The following is a 24,395-nucleotide window of genomic DNA, read 5'->3' on the forward strand; positions in this document are numbered from 1 at the left end:
CCTGCGCGACCCTGGGGACGGCGGGGAGGGGGACACGGGGCAGCGCCGGGGAGCCGCTCCGCGGGGCGTCTCGGCCGCCGGGGGACGCGGTGCGGCGGCTCAGGGAGCCCGGAGCATCGCCCGCCCCGCGGCCAGCCCCGCGGAGAAAGGGGAGACCGCGACGGCGGCGGCACCACAAAAGTGGGGCTGGCGGCGGGGCTGGGTCCCGCCTGCCTCCCGCCCCGGCCCTCGCACGGAGAATGACTGGCGGTCCCAGCCCCCGCCGCGTTTGAGGTCATGCTAAAGGAGTGACATCGCGCTCAAGGAACAGAACAACGACATCCACTGGCGGCTCAGCCAGAGACGCGCACAGGCCTCGGGGAGGGCGGCGGGGGGGGGGGGGGGATGGGAGTGGGACGGAGCCCGCCTCGACACGGCGGTGATGGGCGCCAGCTCCGCCGCGGGGCTCCCGAGGCGCCCCGAGGAGCCGGGCAAGGGCCCTTCTGCCGCCCCCCGCCCCTCTGTGCCCCGCCGGGGCGGGGGGAGCCGGGGCCTCCCGCACCCCCCGCAGCTGGGGATGCTCCGTGGGCGTGGAGCGCCAAGGGGGGGAAGCGGCCGGGAGGAGCCCCACGCCCACCTGTGGGGACGCCGGGGGGATCAGGATGGGGACATCTCCCGCCTGGTCCCTGCTGGCCTCCCCTCCGCTCTCCACCGGGCCGAACAGGGACTGGCCCCCTCAGCTGCATCGGCCCGAGCGGGCTCCCGCAGCCTTCGCCCCTGGGACAGAAAACCCGGGCCCGGGGAAGTTTAGTGGGGGAAAACAGCACGGGAACTGCCGGGCCTGGCGAGGCTCGGCAGGTTGTTTTAGGGGGCTGGTCTGGGCCGAGAGGGGCAGTCTCTGTGTCACAGCCCCGGCACAGGCCGGGCACGGGGGGCTGCGCGGCGCCTCTTGCCGCCCCCGCCTCGCTCTGCAGTCTGTCGGCTCTCCCGTTAAGGGGAGGAAGGGGTTAAAGGGCGGCACTTGTCCCAGCCCCGGTGTCCCCCTCCCACCCACCCTGCGGACCCCCGGCCGCCGACGGCCGCTTCCCCCCGGACCCACTCCGGCCCCGCTCTTCCCGGGGGTCCCGAGACCCCGGAGAGACGGTGCCGGGAGGGAGCCGAGAGTTTCCCTCCCTGGGCTCCCGGCCGCCCCGCTGGCCCCCCTCCGCTCCCTCTTTGATTAAAAGGGCACTTTTATTTTTCCAACGGAGGTGCCCTCTCTCGGAGCGCTGCCCACGCCGTGTCACTCAAGCGGCCGGGCCCTGGCACGGGGCGCCGTCCCCTCCCCGGAGAGGCTCGGCCCGAGGGGACGGGGGCTGCCCGAGGGGACGGGGGCTGCCCGGGCAGCGGCGAGCCCCGGGCCGGCCTCCGCCCCCTCCTCTCCGCCCGCCCCTCTCCCCGCTTTGAATTCCTTGCCACCGAGCTGAATAAAAGTGGTTGTTGTAAATTGAATTAGTGCCTGATTAATCTGCTCCCGGGCCTGCTAGCCCAGCGGGGCGTCTTTGGCAATGCAACCGCCTTCCCTGCAGGGCAGCGGGGCTCCGCAGCCTCCCTGCCCCCATCGCTCCCCCCGGACGCCCCCCCAGCCGCCCCCCGAGCCCCGCCGCTGCCGGGATTTGTTAACTCTTCCCCGGGAAATTGCCCCTCCATCGCCGGGGGAAGGGGAGGGCGGTGTGCGGATGGGGATGGGACTGGGGGGGTCCGGTCCCACTAGAGCCACCCAAGGGCTCGGCCGCAGCCCGGCGCACCCGGGACGCTCAGGGACAGTCCCGGGATAACCCAGCCCCGGAGAAAGTTTTAACCCCGCTCCTGAATCGCGGCCCCGTTTGCAGAATTGGGATGGGGGGGTCTGTGCTCCCGTCCAGCTCCGGGAGGGCGCCTCAGGGAGGGGATAACTCAGACTGAGCTGTCCCGGGCCGTGGGGGTCGGAGGCTGCGGGAGGCCCCGGCACATCACCGCCCGCTCCGGGCTCTCCCCAGCTCCGGGCGGGCTGTGCGGACAACGGGGATGAGAATCCCAGGCCCAGAGCCCCGAGCTCGGTCCCACAGACCCCTCCAGACTCCTGCCACGAGCATCTCCGCTCGTCGTCTGTGATCCCCGCTTTACTCGCCCGGCGCTTTTCCTTGAGGCCACGCGTGTCCGGGACCATCTGTCACCCTGTGCGCCCGTGCCCGGGCCGTGCGGGGCTGCAGAGGGACAGGGGGACGGCTCCTGTGCCCGGGAGGGACACGCGGGGCCCGCTCGGGGCGCAGCAGGTGCCGCTGCCGGGACCCGGTTATTCGGGGTAAGATCCGGGTTTGGCTCCGGACGGCCCCGGACCCTCTCGCCGGCCCGAGAGCGACCCCGGGAATGCCCTCGGTGCTCAGGGCAGGGCTGAAATGCCACCGTGGCCTTAAAACCCGTGAGGGTCTCTAAAAAGGTGGCCCGGCGGCCCCTCAAAGCCCGCACGGTCCTTCCCCGCCTTCCAGCAAAACTTGGGGTGACTCTGAGGAAAGCCGGCCCCCGCGGAACTCCCCCGCGAAGCCGAGGTGCTGCCTAATCCCATTAGCGGGGTGTTAATTTAACAACCTCCGGCGCTGCCGAGCGCGGGGCTCCGCGCTGCCCGCCGGCGGCTCCCGGGGCTGCGGCTCTCGCCTCCCTCCTGCCCTGCTCGCTGGGTTTATTCGGTGTTTCCCAACCCCCGGGGTTTGTAATGGCTCTTGCGGTCATTAACGTGATTTACTGAGGCTTTCTCCTCTAATTGCCTCGCCCTCGAGCTATTAAACGCATGTAAGCAGCTCCGCGGGGACCGAGGCGCAGCTCGCCGGGCCCGGGCCCGAGTCTGCCGGGCCCTGCCGGGGCCGTCCCGGGAGGACGGAACGGGGGATGCTCGGGGAGCCCGGCCTCGTTCCCACTTCCAGTTTGATTTTCCTGTCATGGAGCACCAGCCAGTCCCGGCCCCGTCCTGCCTCGGGACGGGACGGATCCTTGCCCTTCGGTGAGACGCCGAAGCATCTCCGGTACCAGCACCGGGACCGGAACCTCGCTGGGACCGGCACCGGGGGCGGAACACTGCTGGGACCACACCGGAGTGTCTCCGGTACCTACACCGGGGACGGAGAATCGCTGGGATCACACCGGAGCATCATCTCCGGTGCCCCGGTCCCTTCCCGGAGCGTGGCTGGTCCCCGTGCGGGCCCGGGCCGGGCCGGGCCGGGGCACAGCGGAACCGTCCCCGTTCCCCCGCGTTTGGCCCGGGAGAAGCCCCCGGAGGACGGAGAACCGGGAAAGGCTTTATTTCAGCGGGAACGGCGGCCCCGGCGCTCGGAGCCTGTTTTAAAAGTCAAATGGCTTCGGGTGCCGGAGCTCGTCCTCCTCCCCGGGAACAATGCGCTGCTCCTCGCCCACCTCCCCCTGCACCGCCCGGGCTCGGGGAAGGGAGGGGGAAAGGCCGAGCGGCTCTTCTCCTGCTCGGCTCTCGGGGGGCCGTTCCCCGGCGGGACCGAGAGCGCCTGGAAAAGCAGAGAAGACCCGGGTTGAAATAATCAGGAGCGATTTATTCCCCTGGAGTGACAGTTCTTTTGAGCAGTTGCCGAATGGCAGTTTCTGTCTTTCTGAAAGCTTTTCTTCCAGATTCTGTTCAGATTAGGCTGGGGAGATGAATGAGGCCATTATCCAGCCCAGTAGCTATTCTGAAATGCCAAATTAATTACCAAGGGCTAAATCAAGGCGATGGGGGCTGGAGGGGAGAGGGGGGGTGGGGGGGCGGCGGTTTGAGGTGTGAAAATATCTCCTCGATCTTTTAAACACGGGCACGGCGGGCGGCCCGGGCTGCTCCCCTCAAACCCCCCAAACTTTGGTCGGCAAGCTCGGGGGCAGCGGCGGCCGGAGCCGGGCGGAACGACCCAGGAGACGCCGGGGGTCCCGCTCCGGGTCTCCTGCCCCGGCCCTGGCACGACCCCGCCGCTGCCGCGTCTCTCACCTCCGGCGGGGCCGCCGGGCACGGCGGGGCTCCGGGCGGGGCCGCAGCCGCAGCCGAGGCCGCTTGTGCCGCTCACGGCTCCTGGGGCCCCTCCGGGCAGTCCCGGTCACCTCCCCGCTCCCCGTCACCGGGACTCTCGGTCACCTGTGCTCCGGGGCGCGGGGAGGAGCGGCCCCGCTGCCCCCAAACCCCTTGGCAGCGGTTCATGGGCACCTGAGCGGCCGCGGGGAGAGCCCGGGGCATCCCCGAATCCCCTCGGCTCCCAAGGGCCGCCTCGGGGCTGTGAAAACGATCAGCCGGTGGTTTCTTTGCGATGGAAGAAGGGAGGGCGAGGGGTTGTGCAGGGATGCTGATCCATAACTCGGTTCCCCGTCCTCGGCTTGGAGGGTCATAGGAACACCGGAGAAAAGGGAGACAGAGCGGTCCCAAGGCAATTAGGGAAGAGGGCACGCTGGCTCCTCTTTCCGGACTGAGGTCCCTGTGCCAGCACAGATGACAACATTTGCACATGACATTTAATCCTCCGCCCTAACGCTCCGTGGCTCCCGGCGGGCAGTTATTGTTATTATTGTCGCTCTAATATTTACGCTTTGCTCCCAAACAAGTGTCATTTCCCCGATCGCTCTGTAGGTCTTCGGCCCCTAATCCAGTTTTCTCTTCAGCTCCCGGGAGACCACACCTCTGGCTCCTCTCATTCATGGAGGGGGAACTAAAAATGAACGAATTTGACGTGAAAATGTCACCGTTTAGGGAAGGGCGGGTGGAGCCTGACGGTCAGTTTGGGATGGGGGAGTTGGGCATGGGGCTGACGCTGAACCCCCGGCAAATGCCCGCGGTCAGCGAGGGGCATCCCGCCTCAGCCTGGGCAGCGGCGGCAGCAGAGCCAGAAAAGACTTCTCCTCGCACTCGACCGTCCTTGCAAACGAGGGATAAGCACGGAGGAGATTTCCCAGGGGCTGAGAAGTGGGCTGGGGAAGGAATCGAGCCTTTAATGTAAATTGGCCGTGGCTGGCGGAGACCACTGAACACTGGGCTATTCAGCATCTCTGTGAACCTCTAATGATCAGCTCGGTTTTCAATTACACACCCACAATTGCCACCAAGTGAGATAAGCCTCCGGAATACTATATTTTCCTCTTGCAAAATGTTTTCTTTAGGGCGGGCAGGCTGGGAAGCTCAGTGAGCGATATTTGATTTATTTTCAGCAGAGCTGCGGGATGCCCGGCAGCCAGGAGAGCTCCCGGCTGGCCCGAACAGGAACTCGCAGGTGGATTCAGCTGCACTGTGGGTCCCAGATATTCCCAGGAAAACAGGGGGGCTCCTGGATGGCAAAACTGTCAAACCCTTTGATTTATTTGTGTGCTCCTCGCCGGAAACAAACGGCTTCCTTTGTGTGGGTGCAGACGGGGCACAGCACAGACATCCCAGGCTGGGAAACACTTCCGTGTGCTGGACATGCTGCCGGGGGCTCATCCAGGGAAAAGCGGGTCCAGGAACACCCAAACGGGAGGCCAGCCCCTCCTGCACCCCGAACAAGGCTACCCGACATTGGGGAACTGCTTCCCAGTCAAAATTCCTTTTCTGAGCAATGCATTACAGGGATGGGGCAAGAGTGACCTCACAACAATGTTCTGAGCTCCAGAGGAAAGGAATCCCCGAACTGGGAGTTCAGACCACTGGGAATGGCCCAGCACAGCTGGAGAAACCCCCCTGTACACCAGCTCTGAACTGGTGGAGGCCTGGCAGGAGCCCTGCACTGACAGAGGGCATATCCCCGCGGGTTTCTGTGACCCCGGTTTCGGGGATCTGCAGGACGGAGCCATCTGCAGGATTTCAGGGATCTGCTGCCGGGTGTGGGAGATGCGGGAATGCTCTCCCCTGTGAAAAGGAACTCGATCTCCTTAAGCTGGTGTAAGGTAAAGGTGGAACCTGGGCTGGGCCTCCAGGGGCGAGGGAGGGAGTGTGGCAGAGGCCGGGCCAGGGCAGGCAGGGCTAGGTGGATTTCAGCTGCCTGAGGAGCAGGATTATGGACACAAGGATCCCCCAGAGGCTCCGGATTCCCAGCTCTGGGTAACTCCATTTGCCAAATAATGACTTTGTTTAGAAATAATTATATAAACATATATATATTCCAGAAAGCGTCCTGTTCCCTGAGGGCAGGAGGGGCAGATTTGTAGGGATCGAGCCAGCAAGGCTGGCGCGGGGCAAAGGGGGTCACGCAACAGCCCCATCCCCGTTATGGGTTTGTATCATCCTTAAGGGAATCTCTGGATATCGGACAGGGCTGGGGCCTTCCTGGCACCCCAAAACCAGGGGAGGGTGCTGGAAGCCAGCCCTGGGCAGAGCCCTGCCGTCTGTCAGGACGAGTTTTCCAGGACCTTCCCCAGGGCGCTGCGCAGCGTTCGGGCTCCTTTTGGCAGCCATCCTAACCTAATTATAATTAAGGATGTATTAAGCGGGGATGAAGTGGCCTTCGAGTGCCTCTAACCTTCTAATGGAGGGGACAGGCGGCGGGAGCGGCTCCGGCCGGGCGCTGCGAGCCCAGACGGGGATTTGGGGATGGGGCACAGCTCCATCCTTGCCGAGGAACCTTCCCGGGACACAGAGCGCTCATCCCGCCCCATCCCAGGGCTGGGTTCATGCGGAGCCATCCCCGGTGCTGGCCTGAGCTCCGCGGGTTGACCTGGGCGCTCTGTCCGTCCTTCCCGCACCACTCACCGCCCTGGTGCCCCTGGGTGGGTCTGAGCGAGGGGAGCCCAAAGCCCCGGCACGGCTTTCCCTGAGTGAGCATCACCCCTGAGTCCAGCCGGGACCCCAGCCCCCGGGGACACCGCACCGGGACCCCCAGCCCCCGGGGACACCGCACCGGGACCCCAGCCCCCGGGGACACCGCACCGGGACCCCCAGCCCCCGGGGACACCGCACCGGGACCCCCAGCCCCCGGGGACACCGCCCCGGCCCCCGCGGCCCCCGCGGGGCTGCAGCAGCTGCGCAGCGCTGGTTTGCCGAGGCGGATTCCTCCCTGTCGGCCGCTGCTCAGCGGCACCCCGGCCTGCCTGGAAGCCGATCCCGGCGTGCCCGAGCGCCGGGAAGGCCGGAGGAGAGCGCGTGGGAAACACGAAGGGGAGGGGATTGAGGCGGTGGTGGGAGAAGGTGAACGGAGCGCTCCGGGGCTGCCTCAGTTTCCCCAGGCGTTGAGCAGATGCTCGCACCCTTGGGGAAGCTCTTGGCTGTCCGCGGCAGCAAAGGCAGCTCCGAACTTCAGCCGGGGGGGGCTGCAGGTCTGTCCCTGCTCCCGATGCCTCAGGAAGGAGCGGGAGGAGAAGGTGAAGCTCTTTTTTCTGTCCCTTCCCTCTACTGCTCCGCTAACCCCGCGCTGGTTTTCACTGTTCATCTTTCACCAGAGAGAAGCAAACCCATTCTCCCGGCACAGCGGCCGCTTTGGATTCCCTTGGATCCTCGTCTCCCGATCCCGCCTGGCCCGGGCACCCCGCTGGATGCACACAGGCGCTGCCCCTCGGAATTCCAGCCTTCAAACGCCGCTCCAGGCCCGTGCTGCCCCGTCGCACAGGTCATTTGGTGGCACCGTTAACTAAATGGTGACAGAAGCAGTCAGGTGTCGCTGCTCTGAGGGTTAATGAGGGCTGTGAGCTGTTCTCGTGGCACCCAAAAAACTGCACTGCCTGACACCTGGAGACGCCTGTACACATCCACCCTGCCGGCTTCTGATAAACCACGGGGTTGGGTTTACAATCTGCTTTAAACTCACCAATTTGCAGATTTAAGCCCGGACCCACTGATGGTAGGTCACTGTACGATTCGCTATAACTGTGAATTAAAGCATCAGGACGAAACTGGCCGCTGGGAATGGATGGGCGTTTCAGAGATTACGGGCAGCAGAGGGCCTGGGGTGCCTCCTGCTGTAGGTCCGGACCTACAGCGAATCTGGATTTGCTTAGCCCTCACTCAGAACCACCTGTGCCCTCCTGGGCACCTCCCCTGGTCCTGCCTGCTCTGCTGCCCCCGAAGGAGGATTGAGGACGGGCTGCTCCAGCCCGGCTCTGTCCTGCTTCCAGCCTCCTTCGCCTGGCTTGGGTGAGATCCTTGTCCCGTTTTTCCCGTTTACCCGAGGCCGAGATAAACCCCGTCCACAAACCCCATTTTCTGCTCAGGGCTGATGCGGGCACATCACTCAGGTGCCTGCAGGGGACACCGGGTTTGTCACCTGGGTGAGGTGCAGGGCAAATGTCCCTCTCCCAGCCCGGCTAATCCCAAGGTGCGTCTGCAGGGGATTTGCGCGGGGTGATCGCTTTTCTTTAAAGCAAGCAGGGGACAGAGGAAATTCGCGGAGAGAAACGCTCGGCGGGAGCTCACCCTGAGGCCCTGCTGCCATCTGCTGGGGTCGCAGCGCCGAGCCCACTGCGCCAGCCCGAGACGGGGATCGGGGACGGGTTCGGGGGCAGGGACCCCTCCAGGGGGATGCAAGGGGACGGGATCCCCGTCATTGCTTTTCTGGGCCTGGCCCTCTCCTGCTGCAGCCTCATTTGGGAGCAAAACCCCTCCGGAAAGGCCAAACAGCCCCAAGTGTCCCAGCTGAGGGTCTTGGCTGTCCCTGGCTCCTCTGGGATGTCCCTGGCTGAAGTATTTCAGCCCCGGAATCTGGGAAGGCAGAGCCCAGCTCGTGAGGGGTGCAGGAACCTGCGGTTTCTCCTCGGAGTTTCAGATTTACATCTGATTTAAAAGGTGTTGTCATAAAAGGTGCATCCAAAAGTGGAAGGACAATGGCAATGACAGGGGTGGCACATGGCAGTGGCAATGACGGGCTGGCACATGGCAGTGACAATGACAGGGGTGGGACACGGCAGTGGCAGTAACAGGGAAGGGTCTGGAGATTCAGAGGTGGCCGAGACGGAGGGCTGAGGGTCACCACAGCACAGATACCAAGGGAATTTCAGCACCCTCACATCGTCCCTCCCCCGGGCTGTCCCAGGCAGGCTGCCAGAGGCAGAGCACTCCCTGGGAAGTGTTTTCCAGCGATTCATTGGCCCTGGTGGGGCACAGGGCCGGCGGAGCTGCAGCCCCCGGGGTGCTGAACCCGCTCCATCAGTGCAGTTCTCCGGCAGGACACAGGGTGGAAACCTCCGCTCACGGGAAACGCTCCCAGCCCGGCTCTTCCCAGCGCTCTGCCCCTTCCCGGGGCTGCCGCCGCTCCTGCTGTCCCGGACAGGGATTGGGACTGGGATCCGGACAGGGATCCGGACAGGGATCCCCGGCTGTCAGGGCAGGCAGCTCTGAGTAGTGAGGAGAGGGGCTCCAGCCTCGGCTGAATCCTGCCCGGAGCCGGCAGCCCCGGATCAGCGCTCATCAGACTCCAGCCTCGGATCAGCGCAGATCGGACTCCAGCCTCGGATCAGTGCACATCAGACTCCAGCCTCGGATCAGTGCACATCAGACTTCAGCCTCGGATCAGCGCAGATCAGACTCATCTGCCCAAAGTGGGACAGCTCTGGAGCCTTCCCAGCCCAGGACCGGCCAGAAAACCTTTGACACCTCAGCAGATCGGGTCACGTAAAGTTCCATTGTCGCCTCCTCCATGGGAGGTGGAAGGTCTGGTGTCAGATCTGCCCGCAGCGAGGTCGCTGCCCCAGTTTCATTTCTCAGGGGCTGCAGAAGAGTCTGTCAGGATCCTCTGAGCGTGCACTGAGAAATGAAAAACACAAGTTGTGGGGAAAACCAGAGACAAGAAGGTTCCCTTTTCAGTGACGCTGCTTCCCCTTCCCTCCGAGGGACAGGAGGAGGGGACAGGCTGCAGAGCTGCCCTGCTGGGGCTGGGATGCTCCATTCCTGTGGAAACTCGGGGAGAGGGAAGCAGCGGGCTCACCTGGAGCCTGTGCAGCCCCAGCAGCACGCAGCGGCCTCGGGGGCTGTGTGAGGACAGGGTCAGCTGTCCCCAAGCTGCTGGAAAGCCTCGGTGTGGGCACAGGCAGCAGCACCCCAGGGAGATGTGCTGGGTGCAGCCTGCAGAACTCGGCCTGAGTGTAGAGCTGGTGACTTTATGGCACTTTTGGGGGCTGAAATGCTCAGTTCCCAGTGTGGGGCTGGGCTGGAGTTGCTGTTTCAGGGAGTATGTCTGGGTGTGGAGCAGAGAGGAATGGGAACAAGGCTGTGATGAACTGAACTTCAGTGTAAGGTGAACTTCTGTGTCCAAGGCCAGGTTGGACAGGCCTTGGAGCAATGTGTTCAGTTCAAGGTGTCCCTTCACCTGCCGGGGGTTTGGGACAAGATGAGCTTCAAGGTCCTTTCCAGCCCAACCCATTCTTTGACTGTGGGATGTTCACAGAGAAGTGAAAGGTGTAAATGAGCTCATCAGAGTCCAGCCTCAGCTTCCTCCTCCTGCTGAGGCTGGTTGGCGGCTCCAGGGGCAGGACCTGAGCTGGGATGTGCTGGAGCTGCCGGTGCCCCATGGCTCTGGCTGGAGCTCCAACAGCTTCGGCATCGTCGTTGGGGTCACCACAGCCAGGCTCAATGCTCCCTCCTCGGGGGTGGGAGCCACTGGGGATCCCATTCCTGCTCTCCCTGTGATCCCAAAAGCCACGTGGGATCACTTCCCACTGCCTCCTGTCACCCTGGTGTGGCATCCCCAGGATCCCCTGAACTCAGACCAGCCAGCAACACAGGAGGAGGAACACAGCTCGCAGCTCCAGGGAGCTCCCAGCTGGTGTCGGCATCCCTGGGAGGTGCCCCTGCTCCAGAGCCCTTTCCCCGAGCTGCCTGTGTCAGCCTGGAGGCCCCACGTGCTGTTTGTCACCGCTGCAGCCCTGGCACGGCCCCTCCCTGCCCTCCTCCGCTTCCTTCCGCCGCCACGAGCCCCCCCAGCCCATGCTTGGTAACTTCCTCAGCTGCTCCGGGCCCCCAGGAGCAAAACAAGGAGCTCCCAGTGCCTCAGGTGGGGAGGGGAGGGGGCAGGAGGGGACATGCTGCAGCCCCAGCAGCTAGAGGAGTGCGGCCTCCGCAGCTCTGGCCCTTCAGACACGTCCCAGTTCCTCCAGCTCAGGGGTCTGCCTGAAGAACTGGGTCTGGAAGGAGAATGGGAATGCGGCAGAAGGGCTGGGAAAGGTCGGATTGGCATCCCACACAGGCAGTGAAGAGCTCAGGCCAGGAGGAGCTGGGACAAAAAGCTCCACCTGAGCCCTTGGCTGGTCCCAGGTCAGTGCCTCGGGGCAGGTGGCACCGTGACACTGACACCAGACCTTCCCTGTCCTGCTATTTTTGCTGCCCCAGGATTTCTCCAGAACTGCTGGTGGCCACTCAGCTGGTGAGGCCGAGCCCATGTCCCTCCAGGGGGGTTTCACCTGGCGCAGGTGACACAGGCACTCGGGGCTCCCGTCCCACGCACTCTGCACAGCGGGAGTTCATCTCCCTGGGTCACCAATGAAAGGGGATTTCGGCTCTGACTGCGTTTGCTTTTTTTGAAATTCACTGGAATTTCACTGCGGAACCCACAGCTATTTTGGCCCCCGAGCAGGTTTCGAGTCTCAGAGCGGCAGCGCCAGCGGTCACTCTCTCGGACAAACCGAAATCCGCAGAGGAACCCGCCTGGATCCCCGCCCTCAGCCCTGGCGACACGCCCCGCGTGCAGGTGGGGCAGGGGACAGGGGACAGGTGTGGGGACAGAAATCAGAGTGGGCTGGGCCTCGGCTCAGGAGCAGCCACCAGGGCAACAGGAAAAGGCCATTTCCAGGTGCCACCAGGGCAGACACCGGCAGCACGTCCCCAGCCCGGTGTCACCAGCCTGGGCTGGGCACCGGCACAGAGGGCTTGCCCAGCAAAGGTGAGGAACAGGGCAGGGCAGGGCAGGGAGGGAAGGAAAACAGCATGGACAGGACCGAGGGATGGAGAGAGGGAGGGAGAGATGGAGAGGTGGATGGGTGGGAGGGAGGGAGGGAGGGAGGGAGGGACGGAGGGAGGGAGGGAGGGATGGATGGATGGATGGAGGGATGGATGGAGGGATGGATGGATGGATGAAGGGATGGATGGAGGGATGGATGGATGGATGGATGGAGGGATGGATGATGGATGGATGGATGGATGGATGGATGGATGGATGGATGGATGGAGGGATGGATGGATGGATGGAGGGATGGATGGATGGATGGATGGAGGGATAGATGGATGGATGGATGGATGGATGGATGGATGGATGGATGGATGGATGGATGAAGGGATGGATGGATGGAGGGATGGATGGAGGAATGGATGGATGGCGGAATGGATGAGTGGATGCAGTGGCAGCTGAAGGGCTGGAAAGGTGCATGGATGGATGGATGGAAAGAAGGACAGATTGATGGATGGAAAAGCAGATGGTGAACAGCAGGATGGTGGATGAATGCACGGGCCGATGAGGGGCAGAATGTCAGGAGCAAGGTACAGGAGAAGGGCTGGATGAATGGAAGAGTGAAGGGTGGAAGGGAACGTGCCGGTGGTGCCACGACAAATGGACCCACGGACGAGAGGATTCCGGCCGGGCTCTGGCAGCCAGGCAGGAGCAGAGCGGTGGCGGGATGAAGGGAGGCGAGCACGGCGGGCTGGGCGGGCGGAGGAAGCGGGGGGCGGGGGGCAGGTGCCGGGGCACGGCCGGGGCGGGGCGGACCGCACCGCGCACATGTACGGGGCGGACCCGCTGCCAACCCCGCCTGTCCCGGTGGTGCCGGTGCCGCCCGGCGCGGAGCGGAGCGGAGCCCGGCGAGAGCCCGGCGGCGCCGGCCGAGGATGGGCACGGAGCCCCGGCGGCAGCCGCCCCGCAGGTGGGAGAGGCGGGGAACGTGTGACCGGGGCGGGGGGACCGAGCCCGGGGTGTCCCTGTGCCCGGGGCGAGGGCACCGCGCACACACCGAGCCCGGGGTAACGGGGGCTGGGGGCTCCGTGCACCCCGTGCACACGGAGGAAGAGCTCCCTTGTGTTCCCGGCGTGTCCGTGAAGCCCGTGGGTTGGGCGTTGGTGCGCTGGGCACCGCCGTGCCCGCAGGGGGCTGTGCCGTCGGCGGGGGGTCGCTGTAAATGGGGTAACGGGAGGGGGACAGAGGCCGGCGCCATGCGGCGGTCCCGTGTGACGGGGGGCTTCCTCTTAAACCCGCCTGCGGGCTGTCCCGACCCGGGCTGGGGGTTTCTCTGCACCCTTGGAAGGGGTCCCCTGGCACCGCGTCCCCCTGCAGCCCGTGGCTGGTGTCACCCCGCGGGTGGGGACAGCCCGGCTCTCGTGACTCATTTCGGGACTCTGTGTTTGTTTTCCTCCGCGTGGCCCCACGGAGCTGCTGCTCGGGGCCAGGTGTGGGGCCCTGCCCGCCCCAGGGGACCACCGTGCCGTGGCGGGGTCCCCGGGAAATCCCGGGGGCTCTCCGCTGCCCGCCCGGAGTTTTGGCAGGGCGGCAGTGACTCAGCCCCGGTCACTGCAGCGGGAGCGGGTCCCTGAAGGGACCCAAAGGTCACAAGTCGCCTGTTGCTCCCTCCGCTGGGTCGCCGCAGCCCCAGGGAAGGCTCTGCTTTGGCAACAGGATGTGGTTTGGGATGTTACAAGCTCAGCAGCGTCACCTTTCCAGCATGGGGGGCTGGACACGCGCCAGCCCCGGGCCGTGCCCGGGCTGATTGTTGTACTTCCAAGGAGCATCTTCCACCCGGTGATTCTGCGGCCTCCCAGTGTCGCCAGTGTCACCCGGGCAGTGCCCGGCCTCGGGCCACTCACCCCGCTGCACCCGGAGGATGCTGAGCTGCTTTGGAGGTTGTGAGCCTTGAGGGAGGAAAAGGCTCTGCTGATTGAAATCACCAACGAAAGCGGGAGAAAAGGGCTTTCAGCCCTTTGTTGTCATGTTTGTGACAATCCGGCTGCTGTCACCCGGCACCCGTTAGCTCTGCTACGGGCTGGTTTCGGGGCCGTGCTGCTCCCGGTGCAGCGAAACTGCCCCGGCAGCTGCGGGCTGCTGCTGCTCCTGCTGCCTGCCCTGCTGCCGAACAGCTGCGATTTCTTTTGTTTTCCCATTTAGGTCCGTCTTCTAAATCTCGGTCCGCATAAACTCCAGGGATTATGCAGGATGTCGAGGCTGTAATTTTCCTGGCGGTCAAAAAGGTCTCTTGGTTTGGTGTTTGGGGTTTTTTTCTCTCGTTCAAAGCACAGACTCGGATGAAGTTGCGGAGCGTTTCCGAAACCCGGTTGCAAAGCGGTTTGGAGCTCTGGGTGTCGCTCAGATTAGAGCTCAGACACAGAAAGGTGCGAAGACAAGGAGCCAGAGCTGGGCTGTGGTGGTGGCAGTGGCTCAATCCCTCGGTCGCGGTGACCGCGTGAGGCCTGAGGGCTCAGGTGATGCCGGGGCAGCTCCACGGGTTTCTGGAGGAAGCAGCTGGGCAGAGCCAGGTGTGCTGCAGCGGGAGCCGGGATGGGAGCGTGCCCCGAGGGCAGCTGCAGCCTCTCCCCCGGTCCTGCTGGGCTGAGGCGGGCAGAGCCCAGTGCTCTCCCTCTCCCGGCTCTGTGGGACCACCCCTGTCCTGCTCCCGGCAGTTCTGCAGAGCTCGGGGCACAGCAAAGGGCATGAGGCGTGTTGGAGGCTCTTCCTCAGAGGGAGAAATTGGAATCCTGGTGTGCCTGGTTGGGTGAGGGGCACCCCACACCTCTGGGCTGTGGGAAGGTGCCGCTGGCTCTTCCCCAAGGGAGAGCCGAGCATCCAGCTGGGACAGAAACCAAAACCGGCCCCGTCTGCCTTTCTGCTGAAGGTGGAAATGAAGATGTGAGGTTTGCACTGCGAAAGAAGAACTGAGAGCAGTGGGAAGTGTTGGAGAGGAGCAGAGGCTGCTCCGGCAGGCTGAGCTGCTCTGGCCTGGCGAGCTGCCCGTGCTGCAGCAGCCCCAGGGCTGAGGGATGCCCAAACCAGTGCCCCGGCTCTGCTGGGCACCAGGGACACCCCAGCATGGCACGGGCACCTCGCCGTGCTGCAGCTCACCTCGAGTAGTTTCAACTTCTCTTTTTTTGGGTGCCCGCTGAGCACTGCAGGGCTGGGCAATTTTTGCTTTATTTTTCTGCAAGTGGAAAATTGTGCCTGGGGGTGTCAGGGAAAAGCGCTCAGGTGAGAGCCCCGGGTGCTTTTGAGCAGTGAGAGGCTCCTTTTGTGTCTGAACTCCGCTCCCAGCAGCGCTTTGAACTTCCAGATGGGAGGATGGGGAGGAAGGATGAGGTTTTTATGGAAGCTCTGCTCCCCTGGGCCTGGCAGTGCTGCCCGGCAGGTCTGCCGTCATCGCTGGGCTGGAAATGTCCCTACTCAGAAGAAAACGGGAGCTGTGGATGCGATCCAGGCTCCGCAGCTCTTTCCCTCCTCTCTCCTTTGCTGCTGCTTCCCTCAAAGGCCCGGGACTGCCCATCCTTGTCCGCTGTGGGGACAGGATCCCCCCCCCCATCCAAAGCCATCACCGGGGGCTCAGGGTGACCTCTGCAGCCCACCCAGGGCCGCGTCCACCCGCGGGTGGCTCAGGGTTGTTTGGTGACGGGGGTTTGGTATTCCCGGGGATCCGGAGCGCATCTCCGTGTGCCGCAGCCCGGAGGGGAGGACGGGATCTGTCACCAGAGCTCCCCGCTGGCACCGAGCCCCGGCCGCGGCCTCCTGGGTGGGATCCCGGGGAGCGGCCGCGGCTCCCGAGCGCCTTTCCCAGCGCGGAGCCCGAACCCCGCCGTCCCCGTCCCTCTGATCCGGCTTTGGCCGCCAATTAGCGCGACGTGAGAACTTGTCTCGCCGCTGACGCGCCCGTGTGACTCCTCAGATGCTTTAATTGCGGTGTTTTGGGCGGCCGGGCGCAATGAAATGGTAATTGTTGTGATTGTGTGGCGGGCGGGAACTGAGAGATGCAGCTCTTTGGCGAAGCCTAATTAGGAAATAGGGACACTGTTGGGAACGGCTCTGCGATGTGATTTTCGTAATGAAAGCCGCTGAATAGGCCGCCTTGTAATGAAGAACAGCCTCGCAAGGGCACTGCCAATTGCTCTTCTCTAGTGTTAATTTTGTATTTCCTCCCCATTGTTTCTAATACCCTCTTGGAAAAGCTTGAAGATAAAATGCTTTATTTCCTCGCGCCGCGTATCCTGTTTGGCAAGCGGCGATTGGAGCATGTGCATCTGGAATACATGAGAGGCCAGGCAGGAGCTCCTTCAGACTTGTTCAGCTCTGATTTCAAGCCCTGCCACTGGGGAAAAAAAAAAAAATTAAAAAAAAAAATCAACTTGAGCTTGCGGCTGCACAGCGGGAATGCCCGGCCGGGAGGGCAGATGTGCGGCTGGACCGGAGCAGCCGGAGCACAGCGATGCTCCGGGAGCGTGGCGGGGAGTTTGGAGCCCCAGGCTGGGCTGGTTTCACCTCAGCTCTGTTGAACCTGCAGGGGCTGAGAGCTGACCCACATTCTGGCTTGGGAAAGCCGAGCCTAGCGGAGCTGCCGGGGCAGCTGTGGCTCAGCGCTCCCACCTGGGCCGCTCCTTCCCGGAAGGCTCCGGGTGCCCGGGCACGGCCCCGCCGCTGCCTCCCCGCCTGTGCCGGCCAGGGAGAAGGGCCGCACGTGTTTGGGGGCGGCAGATGTGAGCGCCAGGCGCTGGCCGAGTGAAAAGGGGAATAGGGAAGCGCTCCCTGGCTGCCGGGGTGGTGTCGCTGGTCGTGACAACTCTCAGTGACAATTATCAATGGCAGTCGTCAGTGGCAACTATCAGTGACAATTTTCAGTGACTCGGCGTGCCGCAGGGGCTCTGTTGGTGTTTGTAGGAGAGATGGGGGCTGCGCCTTGGCTTCCCCTCTGTGCCATCGCCCCAAACCCCCGTAGTGCCAGGGCCGGGAGCAGCTCGGGCGCTCCCAAAGCGCTGCCGGTGTTTATTTTGGGGCGGGTTGCAGCGGGAGCGAGCAGGGCTGGCACGAGCAGCCCATGTGATGGGGGATGCAGGACACGGGGCCCCGGTCACGCCGTTCCCGGCTGTGCCCGGCGCTGTCTGAGCAGGAAGGGCTCAGCTTCTCGCCGATCTTGTGACTGCCCAGAGCAGCTGCGGGCGGAGGGAATTTGCCATGATTGTATCCGGCCTCGGGGGGTTTGCTCGGCCGCTCCGGGGTGTTTTCAGTCCCGTGCTCGCCGTGCGGGGCGGCGTGGATTGGGCACGGCCGCTGCGCGCACGCTTTGGGAAAGGCGCCGTCGTCCTGAGCCTGCACAAGTGTTTTTCATCCCTTCCACAAAGGCCCATTCTTTGTTGTCTCAAATTAGGATGAAACGCTTCCCCTTTCAGCTGCTTCCCCCGTCGCCGTGTGTCTATTTAAACCCTCGGCCCAGAGGCTTCTCGGCAAACAAGCTCCCATCCTTTCAGGTGGCATTTCCCTTTTCTCATTGTTTCTGGCACTCTGTGCATGTGAAACTCCGCTGATGTTTCTCCATTCTCGCCGTCTTTGTGTTGATAAACTCACGAATGGGCACGAGACGAGCGTGCAGCTGCCTGGAGGAGTCACAGCATCGCTCAGGTGCGGAGGCTTTGCAGCGGGAGTGAGGGAATTCCGGCCTGGGAGAGATCCCTGCTGCTCCTCCTCCAGTCCTGGGGATCCCGCCCGAGGCCTCCCTGCATCAATTAGCTGGGTCGCAATCAAGGCCACCAAGGCTAATGTTCCCCCAGGGCTGCTCATTAACTGGGACTTGCCCCCAGGCTGAGCGGGTCTCGATGCCAGGGGTGCTGCTCCCTTGGGGAGCTCCAGGATGTGGGGGAATGGCCGCAACTCCAATTTTGTGACCCAGAGCCTGGAAACTCCACCACCCTGAGCTGCCAGATCCCGGTGCTGGGTTTAGAAGCGATGGAGGATATTGAGAATTAAATGAGATCCCACCTGCTCCAGGGGAGGGTTAAACACCTGAGATCCCACCTGTTCCAGGTGGGCTCCAGCCAGGGCCTCAGCATGAGGGTGAAGCTTTAGGATGAAGGAAGGGCCTTTGGGAATTGGGTGTTTGGGGATGGAGAGTCACGGACGGGTTCTCCATGCGCAGAAGGGGGCAGCTCTTGCCTTGTGTCCTCCATGGGTTTTGGGGGTGCCAGGGATGGAGCTGTGGCTGTACAAGGCCAGCCCAAAGGATGGTCCAGCCCAGGGGCTTGTGGTGGGACTGTCCCAACCTCCCCAGTGGCAGCAGCTTCCCTCTGTGCCGCCTCCCCCTCACCTCGGCAGGTCTGGGACACGGGCGTGGCCTCCAGCACGGAGCCTGCAGCTGAACACGGGGCTGGGAAAGGTGTCAGGCTCTGGGCGCGCTGTTGTCCCTCACAAGGAGGTGTGGATGCTGCCGTGGCAGTTTGAGGGTGCTCAGGGGACGGAGCCTGCTGGGCTTGGTCACTGCTGGATGGGTGTCCCCCTCTCCTTGGGCTGTCCTCCCATTTGGGGACTTCCTTTCTTCCCCTGGCAGTGACGGGGACGCTGCTGTGGTTGTGTCAGGGCTCACACCCTCCCGTCAGATCTGTGAATCCCAGCCCCGCTGGCCCTCGGCCTGAGGGCGATGGGGACCGGCTGAAAACATCCCCGCCATCATCTGTCTTTTGTGCTACCGCAGCCAGCGGTGCTGGGCGTAAACTGCGGGCCTTGGGCAACCGAGGCGGGGACTGAAAAGGCTCCTGGGTTCCCAGCAGGGCCTCCACAATGGCAGGAAGCAACTTGTAAAGCTTCCTTTGGATACACAGGGCCTTGGGGGAAAGATTTACTTGCTTGTTTATGCTGGAAGTTAATCTGTTTAGTGGGTCTGGCATTAGAGCTCACAAAAAGCCCTCAGAAATGGTCACGCTGCTCGTTTGTAGGGCTTTGTCTCTCGCTCACTTTGTCTCACAGCTGGAGGAGTTAAGCACAGACAGAGCCAATTGAAATCTCACGTGTAAACTTGTTTTTTTCCCAACAGCCAGAAGGAATTAGGAGCAGCTCTCCCCTCCTGCATCACGAGGGAGCTGCAAGGGGGAGGCAGCGGGGCAGGGGTTGGGGTCCCCAGTGGGGGGGGACCCTTGTGCCACCTTGCTGGGATGGTCCCTGACCCCCTTCGGGCTGGGAGATGTTTTCTCAATCGAAAAAACCCCCAGCAGACCCATCCCTGCGAGCCTGGGGAGGAGAGGAAGGAGCCACGGGACATTTGTGGGGCGCAGGAAGCGTTGGGAAGGGTTTGGAGAGGCACAGGAAGGCGCTGGGTGAGCGGAACACGGGGTGGGTGATGAGCAGCTTTCCTGGTATGGCAGTGCTGGTGTTTCCCCTGAGTGTGACAGTGCCACCCACGCGTTACCTGGCACACCGGAGAGGGATTTTCCCCAGGGGCCACGGCCAGAGAAGGGCCTTGGATGGGGCTGTAGGACATGTGGGACACGGGGCTGTGCCCTCCTGATCCAAACTCTTCCTTGGAGCTTCTTCAGCTGCCAGGAGTCCATGGGAGGAGCTCGGCACCTGCTCCCTGTGGGCATGGACCCCACAGGGGTGTCCCACAGGCTTTTGGGGGGGTCTCCTGAGCAGGGAAACACTCAGGGTTTTACCACCTTCACCAGGTGAGTGGGCACAGACCCCCTCCCAGCAGGGATGTTCCCTCGTGTCCTGGCCCTGGAGGGTGTTGGGAGGAACCCCTGGCCACTGCTGTGTCCTTCAGTTCTTTCTCAGCAGGAGCAGCTGCTGTACTTCGGGAAACACCTTTTTTTTTTTTTTCCTCTCCAAGTGATGCACTTGCTGAATTTTTTATTTCCTCCCCCCACCCACCCCCGTCTCTCCTGTGACACAGGAACTCCTGTGCTGAACTTCCACCTTCCCTGGAGAGGAGCCCCGGGCTTTCCATCACGCCCAGCTGGTGACACCTGCCAGGCTGTGACCCCACCGCGGCTGTCCCCAGCCTAAATCCTCCCGGGATTTCACCTGGGGCCAGGAATTGATTGAGATGTCGGGGTGGAACTTCAGCCCTCACTGTGGCGACAGTGACTGGTAGAGGCTAAAATTAACTCTTGCATCATGTGGCCAGGGGTTTTCAGAATTGCTGCCAGGAACAAGAGCAGTTTCCTCTCTGCAAACCCAGCTAGAAAACTGGGCTGCTCTTACTCACATCAGATCCGTGTCATTTCTGTTGCCCTCGGGGTTTTTGGGGAGGGAAGCAGAGGCTGCTCTTGCCCTGGCTGGGTTTGGCCAAACTCTCCCAGCCTGGTGAGTGGGGAGGGCTTGGAGATGTCCCGGGGGGCCTCTCCACCCCCATGGATGTGGAGATTCCAGGCAGGGCTGGAGATGTTGCTGACTGCAGGGTTGCTGTTGCTGATGAGAGCAGGAGATGAGTTTGTCTCTGTGCTCCTGGGCAGAAAGCAAAGCCCGGGCTGCTGGAACCTGCCTGGTGGGTCTGAGGGAGGGAAAAGTGCTGCTGGAGGGGAGAGGAAAAGAAGCACAGGTTAGGGCTGGATCCCCACCCACCCATTTGTCATTTTCAGAAAGCCACCCTGAGTGTCAGTGTGTTCCTCACCTGAGGAATTCCCCGAGCCCTGTGGCTGCTGCTCTGCCCCAGGCAGTGGAGGGAAGGCTGGGAGGGCTCCGGGGGTCCCTCCCTGACCTGGGGACAGTGACCACGGCCCAGCGGTCCCTCTGACTCTGCTGCTGCCTTTCTGCCCTCAGGGCCGTGGGCACAGCTCTGTCTCTCACAGGAGCCTTTCTGTGGGAAGTCACTCCCATCTCCCACCTCCTGCAGGCCAGGGCACATGTTCTCCCCACCCTTCGATGTGAACCTTGTCCTTCAGCATCTCCAGGAACGGGACTTTTGGAGTTTCCTTCAACAGCGGTCTCCAAAAAGTGACCCCAGCCCCAGGGCTGGCTGTGCATGGCCAGGTGCTCTGTGCTCCCTGAGGAGTTAATTCACAGCGTGGTTTGACAACTCAATCCAACCAATCCTTGTCAGGATCAATATTTTTTGGGCCAGTAGTAGCAGTTTCCTTCCTTTAGCTGGTGGTGAGTGTGGACTTTAATCCCCCAGGGGTTTCTCCCTCTCCGAGCAGCTGCGCTTTGGGGAGTTTTTGGAGGGGAACTGGGTTTTCCTGCTGAATCCTCTCCTCTGGCAGGGCTGTGCTGCTCAGCAGTGACAGAACCTGAGCGACCCTGAACCTTCTCTGGGCTGCAGCTCCTTGTGGGAGCTGTGGGCAGCCCTGTCCCAGCCTGACCCTTCCCGCCAGGAATTTGTCCCCAGTGGGAGGGAAGAGGCTGGGTAGGTGAGGCCAGGGCTTGAACTCCCTCAGGAAAGACCTAAATGGCTCAGAAGGTGAATCTGCCCGTTTGTGTGACCAACCAGCCTAAAACTCCCTGATCTCACCCAGCCTTTCACACGGGCAGCTCCAGCCCTCAGGTTCAGGTTACCCCAGCTGGAAGGCTGAGGCTGTGTTGCCTGTTGAGGAGAATCGATGGCCACTGAGGCCAAAAGCAGCCAAATTTTCATTGTGCTTTATCCCAGAAGAGCAAATGTCACCATCCCTTATATCTTCACCACCCCCTCCAACCCATCAGGACTGGACGAGTTTCCTTCTCCACCTGCCTGTAGAGCTCCCAGTGAGTTTTGCTGTCCCTGAGGACTTGTTCCATCTCAGAAAGTTGTTTTTGAGGGGGGATGGAAGCCCTCAGAGGTGGCAGACCTTGTGTGTTGTTCCCTCAGTGGCTCCCAAGGAGCTGTGGATTCTGGGTGTTGTGTTCTCACCTCGGGACTGTTGGGATGCTCTCCCTGCTAATTAATGCCCTGTAATTCCACTGCTCACGGATATTCCCTCTGAAAATCCCTCCAGGCGCCTCTCTGGTGAGGAGCTAAGGAAGGAACCTGTGAATGTGTGAAGGGCTGAGCGGCTTTTAGGTGTGCTGGAGAAAGCTCCTGGTAACGGGGCTTATCCCTCCTGGGGAAGGGAAGCAGGAGATGTTTCCCTTTAAATGGGGATGAAGTTTCCGTTGTGGCAGCAGAACTCCAGGCTCCGAGGGCTGCCGGGAGAGGAGTGATGATTGAGGCTGGGAAACAGAGCCAGTGGGGCAAACTCGGCTGATGGACGGTGGGAAGAGCCTTTCCCTCAGCTCTTGGCTGCAGCTGCTGGGGATGGAGCTGTCCTGTCAGCATCCAGGCGGGAAGATCCAGCTCCATGGGCACAGGGAGGAGCGGCTCTCTTGGCTCAGCACCAGCCAGCGCTGCCTGGAGGGGAGCTGACCCCTCCGACAAGGAGGGAAGGCCCCGGGATTGCCTGAGCCCGGCTTGCCCATCACTTAGGCGAGCTCAGAGTGCCTGTTTAACCCCGGAGCTGCTTCCCTGTGTGTGCGTGCCCCGTGGGCTCGTTCCCTGCCGGGGTGTCTGGTGAGTACCAGGGACAGCCTGGCTATTTCTGACCTCACCAGTTGTGTGTGGGGCTCATTTCTGCCTTCTCTTGCTCATGGCTGTTGGTGTTCCTGGAACTGCCGGCCCCAAACCCAGAGCTGCCCCTCGGATGTGGCAGGAGCCTGAAATCCTCCTCCAGGCTAGGAAAGGGTGCCACAACTTCCCCCCGGCTCCCAGCACTTCTCCTTTCGGCGGGAGGCGGGGTAAGAAGAGCTCCGAAATTGCAGAAGGAAGGGTCGGTTGCCCTCGGGAACCGTGTCCCTGGGGAGGGGCATCCACGTGGGGATGGATCAGGATCCCGGCCTGGGGCTTCCTCCTCAAGTGGAGGTGTTGGGATGTGGGGAGAGCCAGAGCATGGGGGGCTGCAGGGACTCAGGGAATTCCCTTCTCCCATTTTCCCACTCTTGGGAACCACCATGTCGTGTCCTTGCTTGCGCATGGGTTGTTTGGGGTCTCATGGAATGCTGTTGGTTTCCAGGGGATCGTTCCCACTTTGTGGTAATTCCCTGGTGCTGCTGGGGCGGGAGAGCCCTCAGCCAGGGCCCAGCTGTTGGATATACTGAGCCATTCAATATCTGTGCATAAAAGCATACAACAATTGCAAAAAAAGTATAACCAAACCCAAAGAAAAATCAAAGAAAAATCATAGTTAAATAATCTGTCTAGTTAGCTAAATCTTACATCGTTGTAGAAAAAGCTTTTAAAAATCAGCATCCATGTGTTGGTTGTCATCATAGTTATCATGGTATTTATGCCTTACCTGCCTCAGTATATCCAACAAAAGTTTAACAAAAAAAGTTTAACAAAAGCTGTCAAAAACAGTTTTCATAGTTCAAACAAGAAGAGGAGGTGTTGGAACCCTGGGCACTGAAAATGTTAGGCTTTCTGTGCTAACAGACCCCCCAAAACCCACTGCATTTGACCTGAGGCCTCAGAGAAGGGTGATGCTCTTGGCTCTTCCCACCGAGGCTGCCGGGGTTTTGGCTGGGATTTTCCTTGACCTCATCTGATTAGCGAGCGCTACGTGCTCGGCACCGGGGCAGAACATCCCAGGGAAAGTAGCTTACGCAAAAACACCCTGGCCCGCAAAAACACCCTGGCCCGGTGCGCTTCCAGAGACACCCAGGACTGCCCAAGGTCACAGCACCGAGCCTGAGCCTGGCAACAGCTCCCCAGGGCGGCTGAGGGGGGACAGGAGGGGTTGGACCACGGGGCAGAGCAGCAGCACCTGGGGACGTGCCGTGGGTGGAGATGGCTGAGGGGGGTCACCTTGTCCCTGTGGGCTCTGGGGTCCCTCAGCAGCTCTTCCCCTCCCGCCTGGGCTCGGGCTGGGGGCTTTGGGGGCAGGAAGGGGGAGCATCCCCAGCGAGGGGAGCCCCCCGAGCCCCCCAGCTCTGCTGCTGCTGCAGCCAGGAGTTCTCCTGCTGCTCAGAGAGGAGGGGCTGGAGCAAAGCCGGGAGGGCGAGGAGAGGAGGTGCCAGCACAGGGAAGTGTCTGTGCGGGCTGGCAGCGGGCACGGGCGGAGTGGGGCTGTCCCGAGGGGCACAGGAGCTGCTGCAGCCCCTCGGGGCTCTCCCCACATCTCCGGGGGTGGCCCTGACACCTCGGGTGAGTTTTCTTCTCTCTCAGCTTTTCTCAAGCCTTTCTCCTGGCGCAGAGGAGCAGCAGATGCATGCTTGGGGCCAGAGCTCATCTTCACTTGGGATGAAGGATCAGGGTCAGCAGCAGCAAGGGGCCAGTGCTGGATCCCTTTGATTTAACCCCAAATCTCTTGGTCCTGCGAGGGCCCCTCAGAGCTGAGTCCTCCTGGGCCAGGTGATGCCTTGTCCTGGGGGTGAGCAGCTCTCCCAGCCTGGGGGGTCTCCCAAAGCTCCGTATTTCCGAAAGTTTGTTGGGATTGTTTTCCCCTCCCCCAGCTCGGTTGGATCTGCGCTGGGGATCAGCCCTTTGAAGCCTTAATTGCAATTATGAATCTTCCTCTGTTGCCAGGTCTCCCCTAATTGGCTTCCTGTGCGAACTTCCAGGGCTGGTGACAGCAGAGC

General features: G+C 62.3%; 1 protein-coding gene across 2 annotated transcripts in view; it reads left to right on the plus strand.

Annotated features, from left to right (window-relative positions):
* The first annotated feature begins 12,675 nt into the window (after positions 1-12,675).
* Positions 12,676-24,395, plus strand: part of PIK3R5 (phosphoinositide-3-kinase regulatory subunit 5) — a 42,624-nt gene continuing 30,904 nt past the window's right edge. For both annotated transcript variants that reach the window (XM_066200544.1, XM_066200545.1), the window contains exon 1: positions 12,676-12,783. The gene's annotated coding sequence lies outside the window, so the exon portion shown is untranslated. The remainder of the gene's footprint in view (positions 12,784-24,395) is intronic.

The sequence above is a fragment of the Chamaea fasciata genome, unplaced genomic scaffold (genome assembly GCF_029207755.1).
Source record: "Chamaea fasciata isolate MVZ Bird 193981 ecotype frontalis unplaced genomic scaffold, bChaFas1.0.hap1 SCAF_19, whole genome shotgun sequence".
Taxonomy (NCBI): domain Eukaryota; kingdom Metazoa; phylum Chordata; class Aves; order Passeriformes; family Sylviidae; genus Chamaea; species Chamaea fasciata.